Raw genomic sequence first — 16,676 nt, forward strand, 5'->3', positions numbered from 1 at the left:
TTCTGTTGTTAACACAGGAAAAAGCATCAGGTCGCTTCCAGTTACACCCAGCTTATCACGTGTTTTTAAATTATGAGGAAAATCATGTTTGAAAATAGGGTTATGCCAAAGCAATGGGAGAGAAGTGAGAAAAGTTTCTGCTGAGAATCTTCCTACAATTCTAGTGGAAATGGTGATCATGTTCTCACTGCCTCACAGTAATAACCATGACTGATGCGTACTTATGGTTAAGCATTTTATATCTCCTGGCTTATGTTAGCGCAAATGTTTTAGCAGCAGTGGTATCAGCATCTGGCTTGTTGGCGGAATCAGTTGTTTTGATGGCTCTGGAGATGCCTTCAGGCAACATGGTAGTTAAATGGTTCTGCTACTTTGTCATTCTAGGCAGTTTTCCTCTTCCCCCTTTCGGCTTCTTCCCATTCTCTCTCACTCTCTAATTTATCATACCTTTTAAATTCAAGCAGTTGTAGCTGCATTTTAGGTTTACAGGGCAGCATTCTTTAATAAAAGATCTAGAAAAGAGATAGGAAGGAAGAGACGATCTCTTTCAGTGGACACCTGAAGCTGTTTATCTCTTAGCTCCCCTTTCCCTCCACCTCAAATTATCATGTTCTTCTCTTCGTTTTGAGATTTGGCAAACCTTAAGTTTGCCATTAAATTATCCAAAAGTTTGCCCAAAAGTTAGCTTGGCTGGCATGAAATGACATGCTACAGTTGGGAAAGAAATCAGTGTTTGGAGAAAGGAATGAAGGGAAGAGGGAGCCCAGATCAAGGATCTGAAAGGGGGACCTATTCCCTGTTATTCAGAGTGTAAGACAGGGAAATAGGGATGCAAGGTACAAGAAAAAAGATTCTGACTGAATTGCCAAAAGAGGGAGAGGGAGAGAGAGAGAGAGAGAGAGAGAGAGAACTCCAGAGAGATAGTGGTGGGGTCCATTTTATTGGATGTCTTCAGGCAGCATATGTTGGAAATGGTTTAATTTTAATTCCTGCATTGAGCAGACATTGAACTTTATAATTTACTTGGCCTTTTCCAGATCTACTATATATAGTCACAGATAAGCCAAGGGTTTTAAGTACTAAAATATACTGCCAAAATTGGTATCAGCTTATTCATAGATGAGCTTATCCACGAGTATACGACAATACTCCATGTATATATTCCATGTATATATTCCATGTATATTACTTCCATATAACCAACTCCACCATGAAAAATCTGGGTGGGTTTGTGTGGGGCACATTTTTCATGGTATTTTGGTTAAAAAATTCAAGGATTGGCTTATCTAGAGATGGGCTTATCCAGAAACATATGTTGTATGTTTCTATGATTCTTATCTGCACTCCATTCTTCTGCTAGCAATTTCCTTTTTCAGCATTGATTTCTTGGCAGACAACTTGAATCAGTGAAGTTTTATCTATTTTATCTGCACTCAGGACAGATTGTCTTATGTGTGAAATCTTCACACTTTCTGTGGATAAAAGAGTGCTTTCCCTATCCTTTCTCTTAAAGAAATATGCTCAGTTAAAACAACTTTGGAAGTCACTTATCATCTGCTTCCCTAGAGAGGAATATCTTTCTCCCTGGGCATAATGGTAGGTGGGAATGACCTCGGAAGACTGGTCAAAGAGACATTGGCAAGGGAATGGTCAGATAAGAGACAGCATTGCCCGCAGCTAGTCAATAGGTGTGTCAGGAGCCTCAGAAGAGACTCTCTTTAGCTTCTCACACTGGAAAGAAATAGAAGAAATGTATTTTTTGATTTATAAGATTCTGTCAATGTTGCTTTACAGTAACATAGAATTAGTTCATCTGGTTGTGTTTTGTGTTTGGTTTGTTCTGACATCAATCTTGCAAGTCTGATAGTACATGTCTCCCCCTGCCTCCTTTACAGCCCAAGATACTAGGGAAGGTCACTCCTGAGCCTCTTGTCCCAACTATTGTCCATTTGCAGACTATGCCTCTCAAAAAGTATGCTGCCTAGAAAATAGCCAGCATCTGTGCAGTTCTTAACCAGCATCTTTAAGCCAGCACTGCCATGTTGAGTATAAAAGATGTACTTCAACACACATCTGGAGGTGTGTGGGAGAGAAGGAAGGAGGTGGTTTGTGTGTGTGAAAATAAAGCAGCTATTAAGATACTTTTCTCCAGGAGTAGGACTCATAAGGAGTAGCAGTTGGGGAAACAGTAGTAAGAGGTGGGATAGGATAGGATAGGTTAAAATAGGATAGAAACTTTATTGTCACTTTAAATGTACACTAATCAGCGTACATTAAAATGAAATTCCATTTCTTCATCTGATTATTCATCTTTGATGCTGCCCAACTTCAACTAACTCTGGGTGGTTAATCTGTAATATAAATAGTATTTTGTACTGTTTTAATTGTTTTAATTGTTTTAATGCTTTATGATGTATGTGGTTAAGGGCACTTGTTGAGCTGGACAGCTATAGAACCCAAATAAATAAAGAAATAAAAATGCAACATAGAGAATACACAAGTTGCTTTGCCAACAAATCTCAAGGCCCATCCGCCCAGTTGCGGGCATTACACCGGCATGTTTCATTTTTCTTATTTTTAATATGATCATAACAAAAATGATCATAGACACATTTTGCATGCTTAAAATAGCAGGATCCATCACAAAATGTTGCCAGTGTGTCTTTCATTATAAAGGAAGTTCTGAATAACAATAGGACTTAGACTTAAATACCACTTCACAGTGCTTTAAGTGGTTTACAAAGTCAGCATATTGCCCCCAACAATCTGGGTCCTCATTTTACCAATTTTGGAAGGATGGAAAGCTGAGTCAATCTTGAGCTGGTGAAACCTGAACTGCCTGTACTACTGCATTCTAACCCAGGGGTCGCCAACCTTTTGGACCTCAGGGACCACCAAACTCATAATTTTAGATCCCAGGGACCACTAACTGGTTCTGTGGGAGTGGCCTAATTTGTGGGTGTGGCTTGGTGTTCATGTGACTAGCTGGGCATGGCTTGTAAGAGCAACTTTTACCCAAAATCAGGCAAAGCAGGCAGGCAGATTGAGTTGTTCACAGAATCACAGATTCATTCAGAAATCTATCAATCTGCCATCGGCTAGCTCAGTCTGTCACATAAAATTTGCTTGCAAGCAAACTCACAAAATTTACTCACAATACACCATGCATATAAATAAGGAATTTTTTTATAAAAAAAGAGCAACTTTTACCCAAAATTGGGCAAAGCAGGCAGATTGAGTTGCTCACAGAATCATTCAGTGACCTATCTATCTGCCATCAGTTAGCTCAGTCTCCCAAATTCAGTGCCATGAGCCTGCACTGAATTTGCTTGCAAGCAAACCTTCAGTCCTAAGGGAGGTTCGGCTGTACACTTAAAAGCAGAGCCAAAGATCTAAAGACTAGCTAGAAAGCAAGAAATCCAACCATTTCCTGCTTCCTAGCTAATCTAAATCTCCTGGCACAGCAGAACAGCTGATGGTCAGAAAAAGGAAAAATGGAAATTTAGCAGGCAAGTTTACCGGATAAAGATTGAGTGGGTAGGGAGGGATCCTGCGGGCCAGGTGGGTGGCGCAGCCTTTGTTTCTGGCACAGCCTGGATTAATTGCTTTGGGGTGGGTGCTCTGGGGGTGAGATTTCTCTGTGGCCCACCCAAATTTTCTCACAGCTCACTAGTGGGCTGTGGCCCACTGGTTGGCGACCACTGAACTAGAGCATCTGTTATCTTTCTAAATTCATAATTTCAGACGCTTGAAAGAAATAGCAAAATACAAATGGTGCACATGAATGCTCTTCATTCTGCTTTTCTTTTTAAACATTAATTGCAATGATAAAGCATGCAAGCACCCTAATTCAACTCTTCCTGTTTTATAAAATCTAAAATTCTGCTAATCTTGAGAGACCTTGATCATTCTCTTGTGTAGTAGTAGCTCCATTTTGACTGCATTTGTTGGGGCATTCATTGGCGAGTTTTGTTCTTAGAAGGATAAATAGAATAAAAATAATAATAAAAATATTCAAATTTGATGTGGGCTTCTGTCCTTTAGTGCTCAATGATTAACAGTTTTAAACATATATCTCTTGCATGCTTATGTTACTGGACTATTCTTCCATATAGTCAGAAGAACATGAGCAATGGGAATGACTAGTTTTAAATGTAATATATGATTGGTTTATGTTCTCAAAGAGTCAGTGGCTTTGAATTTCTAAATACAATTGAAGTGATTCAAATTGAATGTCAGATTAAATCAACCCTGGCTTAGTGAGCTACATTTATGTGGATGATGTTCTCCTTTAAAATAAAAATGAAATTTTGCTTTGAGAGTGGGAAGATATTATAAGAATTAGATCTTAGAGACTGATTTATTATAGAGCCGAGAAAGCATAATTTAGTGCTTCGAAAACCCATTTTGAAATGTATTGAAATTTCTATTTTAAGTCAGTTTGGTCACTAAAACTTTATTCATATGAAATCCTTGTAAAAAATCAATAGGCAGTCTAAATGAAAGCAGCACTGTTCATCTCTAATCTTGTACTTTATAATCTGAAAATGTTTGAATTTCAAAGAGAAAAAAATAATTTTCTGAGTATTTTTTTCTAAAAGATCTTTAAGTGATTTGAAAAAAGCGTTGCAATTGGACTGAAATTCACCTCAAGTTAATTAGTATTAAATCTTTTGCATATTGAATACTGTGTGTTGGGGCTAGTGTTCAACAGTTCTTACTGAGGGCATTTTAACATGCTATTTCTTCAGTTGTGGCAGTATTTTCCATTGGCAGTACTAATAATCACTAAAAGTCTCTCTCTTCGATATAGGCAGCCATATAAATTTGATGAATAAATAAATAAATAAGATAAATAATCACAGTGATTATGTCCTCTGCCTCCAAATTTCTCTTCAAACCAATCTTAAAGATAAAGATTTCCCCTGTCTAGTCAAATCTCTAGGAGACAGCGCTCATGTCCTTTTCTTAGCCAAGGAAACCAGAGTTGTCCGAAGACATTTCCGTAGTCATATGGCCAGCATGACTACACAGTGGGGGTCTTCAAACTTGACAGCTTTAAGTCTTGTGGACTTCACATCCCAGAATTCCTCCTCCAGTTATGTTAGCTTAGGAATTCTGGGGGTTGAAGTCCACAAGTCTTAAACTTGCCAAGTTTGAAGACCCTTGCTATACAGCAAAACGCATGGAATGCTGTTAGTTTTCCACCAAAGTGGTATCTATTTGCATTTGCATGCTTTCAAATTGTTAGGTGGGGAGGAGCTGGGGCTAATAACTGGACCTCACCCTATTGTGTGGTTCTCGGGTCTCGAACCCTGGGCTCTCCAGCCGACAAGCTCAGTGTCTTTAATCACTGAGCCATGATGCCCCCAAACTGATTTTATATGTTCTATATATTTATTTATATAGCATTGTTCTCTAGGGGAGTTTGAGAAAGGGGAAGTAATAACTACAACTGAAAACGAAATATTTTTTCTTACCATTGTTATCTTGCCTGGAAACATGAGGTAGATTCCTTTGCCTTTGTCATATTTGAGAGGTGATGTAGGATTCCTTTGCCTCAATCCATAATGTCATCATGCCCTCAACCATAGAGGTAGGCTCGCCCTGTTTCATCTGAAATTTTATTCATATTTTAATTGAGGTGTTAACAGTCCTTCATATGATTAGGTGCTCCTCACGAAATAAACTCCTTCACTGGTGGGCATTTTGCTGTGTTGCGAGCAGAAGGACAGGTCCCTCAAAATGGTTTGTTTCGCCCTCTTTTCTATGCAGATGTGCTGACCTTGCATCATAGCAACCATAATGTGCTGCTTTGCAAAAGAAAACAAATTTGCAAGCAAATTATGTCAGGTTTAGTGGCAGAAAATTGTTCCATGATAAGGAGGAAAAGATGAAAAGAATACCCATTTGAGTTCAATATGCCCAGCTGCTTTGGTGTGTAATATGAGGATGAGGTCTCAAGTACCCCTAATAATGCTCTATCTAAAGAGTTGTTGCATTCTTTGCTTCCGTAAGGGTATGTGAGAAATATTAAACTCCATAGGGAAAAAGTGATGTACTAACGTGGCAGAAAAGTAACTGCTGGATAGCAGGTTTATTCAATAAGGCTGCACCAAAGCTTTGGATTTGAAGGAAAAAGGAGAGTTGGAACATGCGGGGATGCTAATATAGCATACATTGACAACTCCTTAAAGTAAGCATTATAACCTCTACAAAGGACCTAGAGTTGCTGAAGTATGATTTCCTCATCACTTTTTCTCCTTTCAGTGTGAAGTACAGCAAAGTCCTACTATAGAAGATGTGTAAATTGTATCAGAAGGTAATCTTACTCCAAATGTATGTTTCAGCAGTCAAAATATTTTCATTATATGCTAAATGTATTTTTCCTTTTTGGAAAAATAAGGACGTTCATCATTTCAGATTTCCCTGCATAGCTTTTTTTAAAACCGCTTTGATCCCTCTGTCCATCTGCTGTGGGGTGTGAGCACACACGCTTGTGCATACATTTGTGTGTATGTGTGAGAGAGCGAGACAGAGAGAGATGGAAAATGTGTTTTTTTGGAAACGTATCTACTCCCCTTATGAGCCTTCACTGAAATATTTCTGGATCAGCTAAGCAGTTTGTTTTCTCGGCAAATTCTTCATGGAGATGCCAGAAAATCCAGCTCTGGGAGGAGAGCCAACAGATTCATTTTCCTCATTCCATGGCATCATTAGGATTGGTACCTTTTAGTAATTGATTTTCCATTTGTTTTGGAAACTCTCAGCAGCCAGATCTATTGCAAGGATATTTGAACCTTTAAAAAATAATAATAATGGCACATCAAAGCATGAAGCAAAGGAACAGCCTTGCTGGAGGAAGACAAAGCCCACCTCAGGCCGGCATTTCATTTTTCATGGAGGCCAGCCAGATGCCTCTAATGTGCTCCTAAGTAGAGAATGAAAGTCTGTAGAGATTCTCAATCATCCAGATCATGGTTGTCCCAAAGGTGTTTTTTCAGGAGGCAACTAGACTTTCTAAGAGGATGAAAGGATATCCCTTACTTGCTATTGTTCTCCCTGTAGTTAGCATTTGGAATCAGGTTGTCAACTACCCAAAGGGGACACTGGGTGTTTAAGATCAGTAGCCTTCAACAAACCTTCCATGAACTTTATATAATCTCCTTTTGAAGCCATTCAGTTTAGGGACCATTAATGTCTTGTAATGTCTTCCACAGATTACTTATGAAAGAGCCGCTGTGGCACAGTGATTAAATTGCAGTACTGCAGTAGTTCTGCTGCCTGCTGGCTGCCTGCAATTTGGCAGTTTGAATCTCACCAGCCTCAAGGTTGACTCAGCCTTCCACCCAGAGGTGGGGGTATTCAGCAGGAGAACTGGTAGTGGAAATTTTGAGTAGTTTGGAGTACCGGCAAATACCACCTCTGACTGGAGATTTTACAGTATCCTATCCACACCCACCAAGCCACGCCCACAGTAAAAAAAAATTGAATCCCACCACTGATTCCATCTTTCCGAGGTTGGTAAAATGAGGACTCAGATTATTGGGGGAATATGCTGACTCTGTAAACTGCCTAGAGAGGGCTGTGAAGCAGTATATAAGTCTAAGTGCTATTATTATTTTCTTTTCTGTTTTATAAAACTTTTTTTGAATAAGCTTCAGTGGATATCCATTAAACTTAGTGTTTGTAGAGCATGATAACATTTCCTTCCGATCTATGCATTTGATGCTTTTATATCCTTTGATAATCTTTCCCTCCCAGTTGCTTTTCTTATAAGGATAGTGTTTAAGCTTCGTCTGCAGATTTCTCCACTTTTTCCAATTTTAAATATCCTTTTTCAGAACTGTACACAGTACTCCAGATGAGCAAGTACAGAGATATTACAGTGTTGGCAGTTTTATTTTCAATCTTTTTCCTAATAATCCCCAATGTGAAATTTGTCTTCTTCACAGCTGCCACACATTGGCTCAACATCTTCATTGAATTATCACTGTGAGCCAATGTATTTTCCTGGTTAGTTACAGAGAGATCATCACCACCTGAGTAAATTTAAGGTGTGTGTGTGTGTGTGTGTGTGTGTGTGTGTGGTTCCAAAATACATTATACTTCAAGGAGTTGAATAATGTTTGCTATTTGGTAGACCATCTATTTTAATGAGAATTCAGTAGCCTCGGAGTGGGTTCACAGAGCTCTTCCCAGGCTCCTGGATTCCCCCACATGAAATAATTTGGTATCATCCACAAACTTGCCCAGCTCTCTCTTTACCCCCAATTTTTAAACAAGTTAAACAAAAACACTGGTCCCAGCAGACATTGTTGAGGAGCTGTAGACTTCTTTTCCCTGAGAATATTACTTACTTATTCCTGACTTTGCTTTCTGTTGTTTAATCAATTAGCATTTAATCAGTACATAAAAGGATGCATCTTCTTACCCCAAGCCTATAAAATTTACTCAGGAGCCTTAATGAGGAACTTTTGTGAAATGTTTTTGAAAATCTGCATTAACAACAACAACAATAAACTTTTGTATTATATCTGACTCCCAACATCTTTGGATGGTCCACGGCAATCAAAAGAATTGCAATAAAATTAATAAAAGATGGCAAGTTTGGAATGAAGCAAGAGGTCTCACTCTCCCTTGCTAAAGACCTGGGTGAAGACCCAGGTCTTCACTGGTCATCTGAACAACAGCACAATAGGAGCCATTTGGATCTTGGTGGAAGCCTCATATCTCATTGCTGTCCCCAATACATGGCCTTGTTTAATTCAAGGGTCTTCAAACTTGGCAAGTGGAAGACTTGTGGACTTTTACTCCCAGAATTCCTGAGCTAACATGACTGAAGGAGGAATTCTGGGAGTTGAAGTCCACAAGTCTTAAAGCTATCAAGTTTGAAGACCCCTGGTTTAATTGAAAGTATCCAGAGCAGGCCAATCCTGCAAGATCAAAGTGGTCAGGCAGATACTACTGTACAGAAAGAGGCAGTCCTTCAGTTAACAAGTTTATCTCCCTCTATTGCAGGGGGTCTTCAAACTTGACCGCTTTAAGACTTGTGGACTTCAACTCCCAGAATTCCTCCTCCAGTCATGTTAGCTCAGGAATTCTGGGAGTTGAAGTCCACAAGTCTTAAACTTGCCAAGTTTGAAGACCCTTGCTCTATTGGGTCTGCTGACATTGATAAAATTCAGAATCTGTGTTGATCTTCTATGTTTAAAACAAACCCAATTTCTACAATTTGCCTGGTGCAGAGATTAACTATTAATTTTTTAAAGATGCTGGTTAAGAGACTTTGGATGGATCCTATAAACACTTAGATTTTTAACTATTTATATTTTTCTTCTTTAGGAACTTTTTAACTTAGAAGTTAGCCCCTGTGTTATATGTTTACAAAGTTTGGGGCCTTGACTTTCTTGCATTCACTAAACTCAACCCTGAAACCTATTTTCTGGAAATGGAAGATTAGTGTGGCTCTTCCTGCTCAACTTGATAGCAGATTACCTTGTTGCTATTTCCTTTCCTGTTTCCTTGCCATGGATTTGAACTCTTAAAAGTATCTTTCCTCTTGTTAAAGAGTCCTAGCTGGGATTGAGTTGTTGCATGTGAACATGACTTCATTCAATAGCTAATCACTTGATTAGTATTCAGCTCAGATTTTACTCCCTCCCTCTCAAATTGTGTGATCAACAAGCAATAAATATTCAGTTCAAGCAGATAAAAGGCAGAAAGCCTCACCCAGTTAATCAAACAATCTGTCCTGATTAGCTGATTAGCTTCACAAACCCAACAGAGCCATCCAACACTCTCCCCTTCCCTGGCATCCTGTTTGCTCATAAGCGCCCATCATTTTAGTCAAAGCTGACTGAGATCATATTCTTTAAAATGGACATAGTGGTGTATTTAATACAAGGAGGCCCTTAATTTGTGCACTCTTGCCCTGCCCATGGAAGTATTTAAAAAAAAGAATCAATGTGTTATCCCATGCTGGAGAAATCCCATATGGTTGTAATGTACTTTTCAGTAGCTGAAATAATTCAATCCAGCACATAAACTATCTGGAAAATATGATGTAAGATAATGATTATATGAAGGCTGAATTTGAGTTGGACTTCCTGGTATTTTATGGAATTGTGCACACCCATGTTTAGTTTTAATACTGTATATATGTACACTTGTCTATACACACACATCTTCATCCATGCATATGGATGAATTTGTAGTTATACAGCTACCATAAATAATTTCCTTATTCTCCAGTATATTTTTGATATCGATCTACTAATTTTCATAAATATTTTCTGGAACACATGAATAGAAGACTTTAGTCAATAGGTACACTGAACTCAAGGACACCTTTTGTCTGCAGACCATATAATACCTTTCTATTTTAAGTGAGGCTTCTCTTCTAGTGTTAACAGCTGTGGTACAATAACTGCTTCTATGTTCGCTTTGTGTACTCTATTCAACGTGCCTGTGTCTTGAACAGTTGTACAGTAAGTGGGAATTAAACATGTGGTGCTCCCCCAGTTCAAAGTTGTGTTGAAAAATTACATAATTCCTGCTGGCCAAATATTAAGTGTAGCTCTCTGCCATCCAAATATTTTTTGCTCCATTTTTAAAAGCTTATTACATACAGGAATTTGAAAGCAGATATGATTCAAGGATGAGTTGGCAATGCAGGATTGCATAAATGAAATAAAAGAAACTATTAATTATCTTTCATGCTTTATGAAGTAAATAAGAACTCTCCATATATGAAAAGATTGTATAAATACGTACCATGCATTTCTGTTTGAATTGAAACTTGTCCATCCTTAATATCTGGATGATATTTTTTTTAAGCACTACATGCATAGTCCTTTGACTATGGGCATCTGTAAAAAGAGCAAGTGATGGTATATATGTGTGTAAGCAATTTACACACTTTATTATAATAACTAAAGTCACTGTATTATGACACCACTGCATGTGTATAATAATTTTGCTAAATTATTGAATATTTCTTTTCTTCTCTTGCCTATGCTCTGACTCTTTGGAGGACAGGTAGGCCATCGGAAAGAAGAGAATGGTTAGCTTTTCCTAGGATTCAATGGAAATGCATGCTTTGTATAAATAACCTCTTCAAATGTAGTACTTTATATATCTGTGTGAATATGGAAGAGCCAGTTTGGAATAGTGGTAAAGGCTTCAGGCTAGAAACTGGGAGCCTGTGAGTTCTAGCTCTGCCTTATGCATGAAGCCAGCTGGGTGACTTTGAGTCAATTACTCCTTCTTCTAGGAAGAAGAAGTCAGTAGCAACCACTTTTGAAAAATCTTACCAAGAGAATTGCAGGGACTTGTTCAGGTGATTACTGGGGGTCAAAACTGATTCAAAAGCACAGATACAAACATAGATATGAAAAAGTGCATATTTAGTTCAGTAATGAAATTTGTGTCGATAACCTCTTAAGAAGTACCAGGATAAATTAAAGTGTGAGGGTATTCTCAGTGATAAATGAGCATGAAAGCAGGAACAATGTCTCTTACTAATTCACGTTGAATCAAGGGGAGCCCTGGTGGCACAGTGGTTAGAATGCAGTAGAGCGGGCAAACTCTGTCCATAGCCTGGAGTTCAATCCTGATGAGCTCAACCTTCCATCCTTCTAAATTTATATGAGACCCAAATTACTAGGGGCAATATGTTGACAATGTAAACCACCCAGAGAGTGCTGTAAAGCACTATGGGGCATTATATAAATCTAAGTGCTTTTGCTGTTGGTAGTACACCATTTTGTTAGGTAGTTTGTTCTATTGTTGATTTTTTTTTCTTATTGTTAGGAAGTTTCTTCAGACACTCAGTTGGAATTTGCCTTCTTTAGCTTAAATTCACACAGGGGATTATTTATTTTACAACAATTAAAATAAAGATTATGAAACATAAAACAATTAAATTCAATAACATTAAGTTAACAATTAAAAGCTTGGTGGGAAAGAATGGTTCCTGCCACTTTATTGAGTACTGGGAGCGGGGGCTTCAAATGCACTGCCTTGGAAGAAGTATTCTGTGGCCAAGGAGCCATAGGAAAGAGGCCTTCTCTTTTTGTTGAACTCTACTGACAAGCTCCAGCCCACACTCCCTGTTTGCTTGGTCGGTGAGCTTCCTCTAAGAAGCCTGATTATCTTACATTCTTAGTCAGCAGTAGCCAGTCAATGAATAACCCACAAGGCAGTTAGCAATAACTTTGGACGACTAATTTCCTACGGAATTCCAAAAGAGTATATATCAAAGCCATTGTGGGGAATCCAAAATACCATCATTATCCAACAACCTGGTATGCTTCACAGCCTGGACATAAAAAGAATAAACATAGGTACGAAGCTGCTTTCAGCTGTGAGGCAGGCAAATGCTAAGGAATTGGGACTGCCCTTGATCTGGGAATGGAAAGATTCCTTTTCCCAAGTCAGATCATTGTTCTATCCATAGAGACCATTCTTAGGAGAATCCTGCAGGATATCAGATTAGAATCTTTTTTGGCTCTGACTTTTTACATTCAGAACATATGTCCTGCCATTGTATTATAGGCCCTCTTCTCTGAATGCAGTGTTTCTTTTTAAGTGCCTGGTTCACACAGTAGCTAGTTAGTTGCCTAGATATAATGATATGGTTGGGACAAATAAATGATAAAAGAAAGGTAAATGGAGAGGTACCAATATTAAGATCTATCATTAGCCATAAAATCTTTAATGAGTGGTATTTGCTGAGATGAGATACTACAATCTAAAGTATACATTTAAAAGAAGATCTCATACTTCTGGATTAGAAACCCAATCATTTTAGAGCAATTTATAGATATAACTTCTCTTTGGATAACATTGAGAGAGGATGGTAATATACATTCATATTTAAATTTTGCCATGCCATTCTTGCAATAATAAGTGCTGTACAAGAGGGGACCATTATGTTAAGTGGCTTAGAAGTTTAAGGCTCATGGTAAACATGTAAGTTGAGACAACATGTAGGTCCTGCAATCCTGGAGTATGGTCTATATCTCCTCCACAAACTGTAATTCTTTATATTACAGCAGGGATCTTCAAACTTGACAGCTTTAAGACTTGTGGACTTCAACTCCCAGAATTCCTCCTCCAGTCATGTTAACTCAGGAATTCTGGGAGTTGAATTCCACAAGTCTTAAACTTGGCCAAGTTTGAAGACCCTTGTATTACAGGATCGATGGAAAGTAGTCAGGATTCCCAGGAGGGAGGGAATGCATTCCACAGGAGCAAGACACAATTCAGTTCATACAGTTCATGAGACAAATATCGCAACGGGTCTTTCTTGGTTTTTGGAACTTGACCCCAAGTATGAATAATATGAAATATATTACTTCATTTTAGAGAAAAAGTTAATTGAGCTTTTATCTTGGCTCACCAATTTTTCATAATACAGCTAGACCTTGATTTATCTTGATCAGTGACTATTCCAAGTTACAATGGTGCTGAATGAATGGCGGTTATGACCAGTCCATGGAATTCTGGCCACCCAGGAATCCTGGGATAAGTCTCCCCTCTCTCGCACACCATTCCTGAGCCTTGTTGTGCCTCCTTTTCACCCTAGTCATTGCTTGCTGAATCTCCCTTCTGCACATCCTTGTATTCCCATGCACCCTCCCCAAGCCTTCCTGTGCCTCTCCTGCATTCTTCTGCCCACTTCACGTTTTTCCCCACTCAGCAGCTGCCACTAACCTGTCTGCCAGCTTGCTTGACACTGGCTGGGATTTGCAACTACCTTCTGTCTTCCCCAGTGACTTGGTTGTGAAAAGCAGGCAGGGATTTGTCTTGACTAATGAACATGGAATTAACACCTGCAACTGGAACTTCAAATTGCCTTTGATAAGCGATATGGTCATGACCACATCGCTTAGTGACAGAAATTTCAGTTTCAATGGCTACCCTGGAAACAAGGAAGGACCGGCCTATGGTGCCTCTGCCAGTGAAAACAGAGTCTGCTCCATTTTGGCTGGCATAGGGCTGCAGGAGGCCATCATGGGTGAAAATAGAGCCTTGACGAGTGTCGTTGAACTGGCCAGGCCCACCCAGCCATGCTCACTCCAGCCACATCCATGTCTGCTCCCCCAGATCAAACACAACCCTGATGCGGCCCTCAATTAAATTGAATTTGACACCCCTGATTTAGGTGATACAGTGTATCTACACGGGGTGATATTTGTGGCACCCAAGCCCTGTATTGCTATTGTTACTTGAAAAGATATATCTTTTCTAGAGATTTTAGTGGTAGACCTCCATAAGGACCATCAGTATGTTTAAGTTGGTCTTCAGCTTTAATGCCATCTGGTGTTGAGAAGCTTCCTTCTCTAACTATGGAATAATTTTAATAAAAAAACCTTTAGAGATTTTAATGGCAAAAAAATCTGGCTTTCCAGATAATTCCATCTCTCTGTCCCACTAAAACCAAAAGTCAATCAATACAGCTGATGGAAGGATTTTAGATCAGTACTTCTTTCTACAGCACAGAGTTAATGTATGGAATTTTCATCATAGCAGCTTTGAATTTATGAAGAATCAAGTAGTTGATATCTCTTAGGGCTTTTCACTACATCCATACAGCACAGCAAAGCTGAAAAGCTGCTTGAATAAACACTGCCTCCACAGTGGTTTCTTGCTGTGACTCCAAAATGAGGCCAGTATAAGGCTGCGGCCCTTGCAAGACAGTGGGACTATGGATATCAGAGGGTGCCAGAGGATATCAGAGGGTGTGTGTGGAGTGGAGCAGGGAGGTAAACAATTCCTGTTTCCCCAGCCTTTTGTCTTCTTCAGTAAATCCAGTAGAAGCATCAAGGGAAATCAAGGGAAAAGCACCTGTCTGTTTGGTGGGAGATTACTGTGTAGAAGAACTTTCCCACTGTTGCTATTCCTACCTGAGCTGCATAACAAACCTTTGTCAGGAAGGCTGTATTCTGGTGATCCTAATGGGCAATGTGAGAAGTCAGTACTGCAATTGGAAGATCCTGCAAATGAGTATCCATTCAAATAATATGACCACATAGGAGGTTGAATTGCCTTTTCTGGTGGCAAATACCATTTTACTGCTGGATCTCTGTGGTCAGGCTCCAGCCTATCTGATTAGCAGGCTGGTACCAAGATGGAAAAGATGGAAAATTTGTTGTGTACCCTCAAACGTAAGCAGACCACAAGTTCTCTCAATTTTCTTGGCAAAATATTCTGAAGTATCTGCCATTGCCTTCTTCCTAGAGCTCAAAGAGAACAAGATCAGCCCAAATCCACTGTATTAGTTTTATACCTAAGGCAGGCTATAACTCCCAATTTCCTAGTCTCTAGCCCAGTGTCTTAAGCATTGCACTAAATACCAGTTGCAAGAAAACCACAGTAGGAATGTTTCCACCTCCTGCTTACAGGTGCCCCAAGGCAACTGGCTGGCTGCTGGGAGAAATAAAATGCTGGATTAAGATAGACATTGGCCTGATCCAGCAGAGCTATGATTAGTTCGTAAGTACTTTAGTAAAAGCAGGCTAGCTTTATAAACATGTTAATGGATTTATAATTGTTTTTCCAGCTGTGTAAGCTATACTATAAATGATAGTACTATGATATAGATAAAGTGGTATAAATGGCAACAATAACAAGCAGTAACAACAATAGTGACAAAAAAGTCGTGTGTTTCTATAAAGCTTGGCGGGGAGGGAATATCCCCCTGCCTATAAAAGTTACAGTAAGTTAATAAGAATCAGGAAAGAGGAAAATAATGCAAACATTATTTAAAACTAACAATAAATGTACAAATTAAAAGTCATAAAATTACCAACTAGTTTGTGTGTGTAGTTTATAGAATACATAGAATGCTAGAATAGAATGAAATTAAGAGGGAAACATTTTGCAAATCCAAAGTAAAATATCTGTTTAATTAGGTAGTAAAGAAAGGAGATTACAAGTCATATTTTGTAGATGGTAATTACTGTTTCATGTGTTTGTGTGTGTGTATAGTCTGGTTTCTGTGTTTTGCTTCACATTTCAATGTGATAACTGATCTCTTCAGGAGTTCTGGGCTTTGTGTCTTTTTAATTACTTTAAAACTGCAGCTACTGCCTTTATTTTGTTTTCCTTCCCCTAAATAAACTTTACAGTGACTTGTTGAAATCCTTCTTGTTCAGGGACAATTCCTCACCCCCCCCCTCATTGCTTGAGGTTAGAAATGAAGTCATCCAAAAGGGAGGGGGTGTTGGAGTAGTAAGATAAGAGGAGAGGATGTTACAGCAATCAAGTTACTGACGGGCCTCCCAGATGTACAGATACCAAACTGCTTTCATTTGTTGCTTCCAGCACAGTTCACATTCCAGTGGCTGGGCTCGTTTTATTTGTTAAACAGTTGAGATGTATAACTTCAGAACTTTAGGGGAGACCACCAAAGTATATGAAAGCATTGGGGAGGCTTTTGAGTAACCTAAAGACACCACAACAGCAACAAGTTGCTAGATGGATGCTTAAAAAAAACCCAACCAAAAACAAAACATGACACATCTCAGCCCAGAGTTGAGGGAAATGAAATTCATTGGGATCATATTCTCCAAAAAGAAAACAAAATGAACTCATGTAACATTTAAGTCATGTAACACTAGAACACCTAGACACAAGTTCAGTTTTTTTCCCCCATGCCATCATTCTGC

The 16,676-nt window shown here is 38.9% G+C and overlaps 2 protein-coding genes across 5 annotated transcripts in view; one reads left to right on the forward strand and one right to left on the reverse strand.

Annotated features, from left to right (window-relative positions):
- XRCC3 (X-ray repair cross complementing 3) overlaps positions 1–16,676 on the reverse strand; it is a 624,633-nt gene that overhangs the window by 367,945 nt on the left and 240,012 nt on the right. The window lies entirely within an intron of this gene.
- The window catches only part of KIF26A (kinesin family member 26A), a 189,373-nt gene that overhangs the window by 41,274 nt on the left and 131,423 nt on the right, over positions 1–16,676 (forward strand). The window lies entirely within an intron of this gene.

Source organism: Pseudonaja textilis, chromosome 1, assembly GCF_049901715.1.
Source record: "Pseudonaja textilis isolate UNSWEBS1 chromosome 1, rPseTex1.2, whole genome shotgun sequence".
Taxonomy (NCBI): Eukaryota; Metazoa; Chordata; class Lepidosauria; order Squamata; family Elapidae; genus Pseudonaja; species Pseudonaja textilis.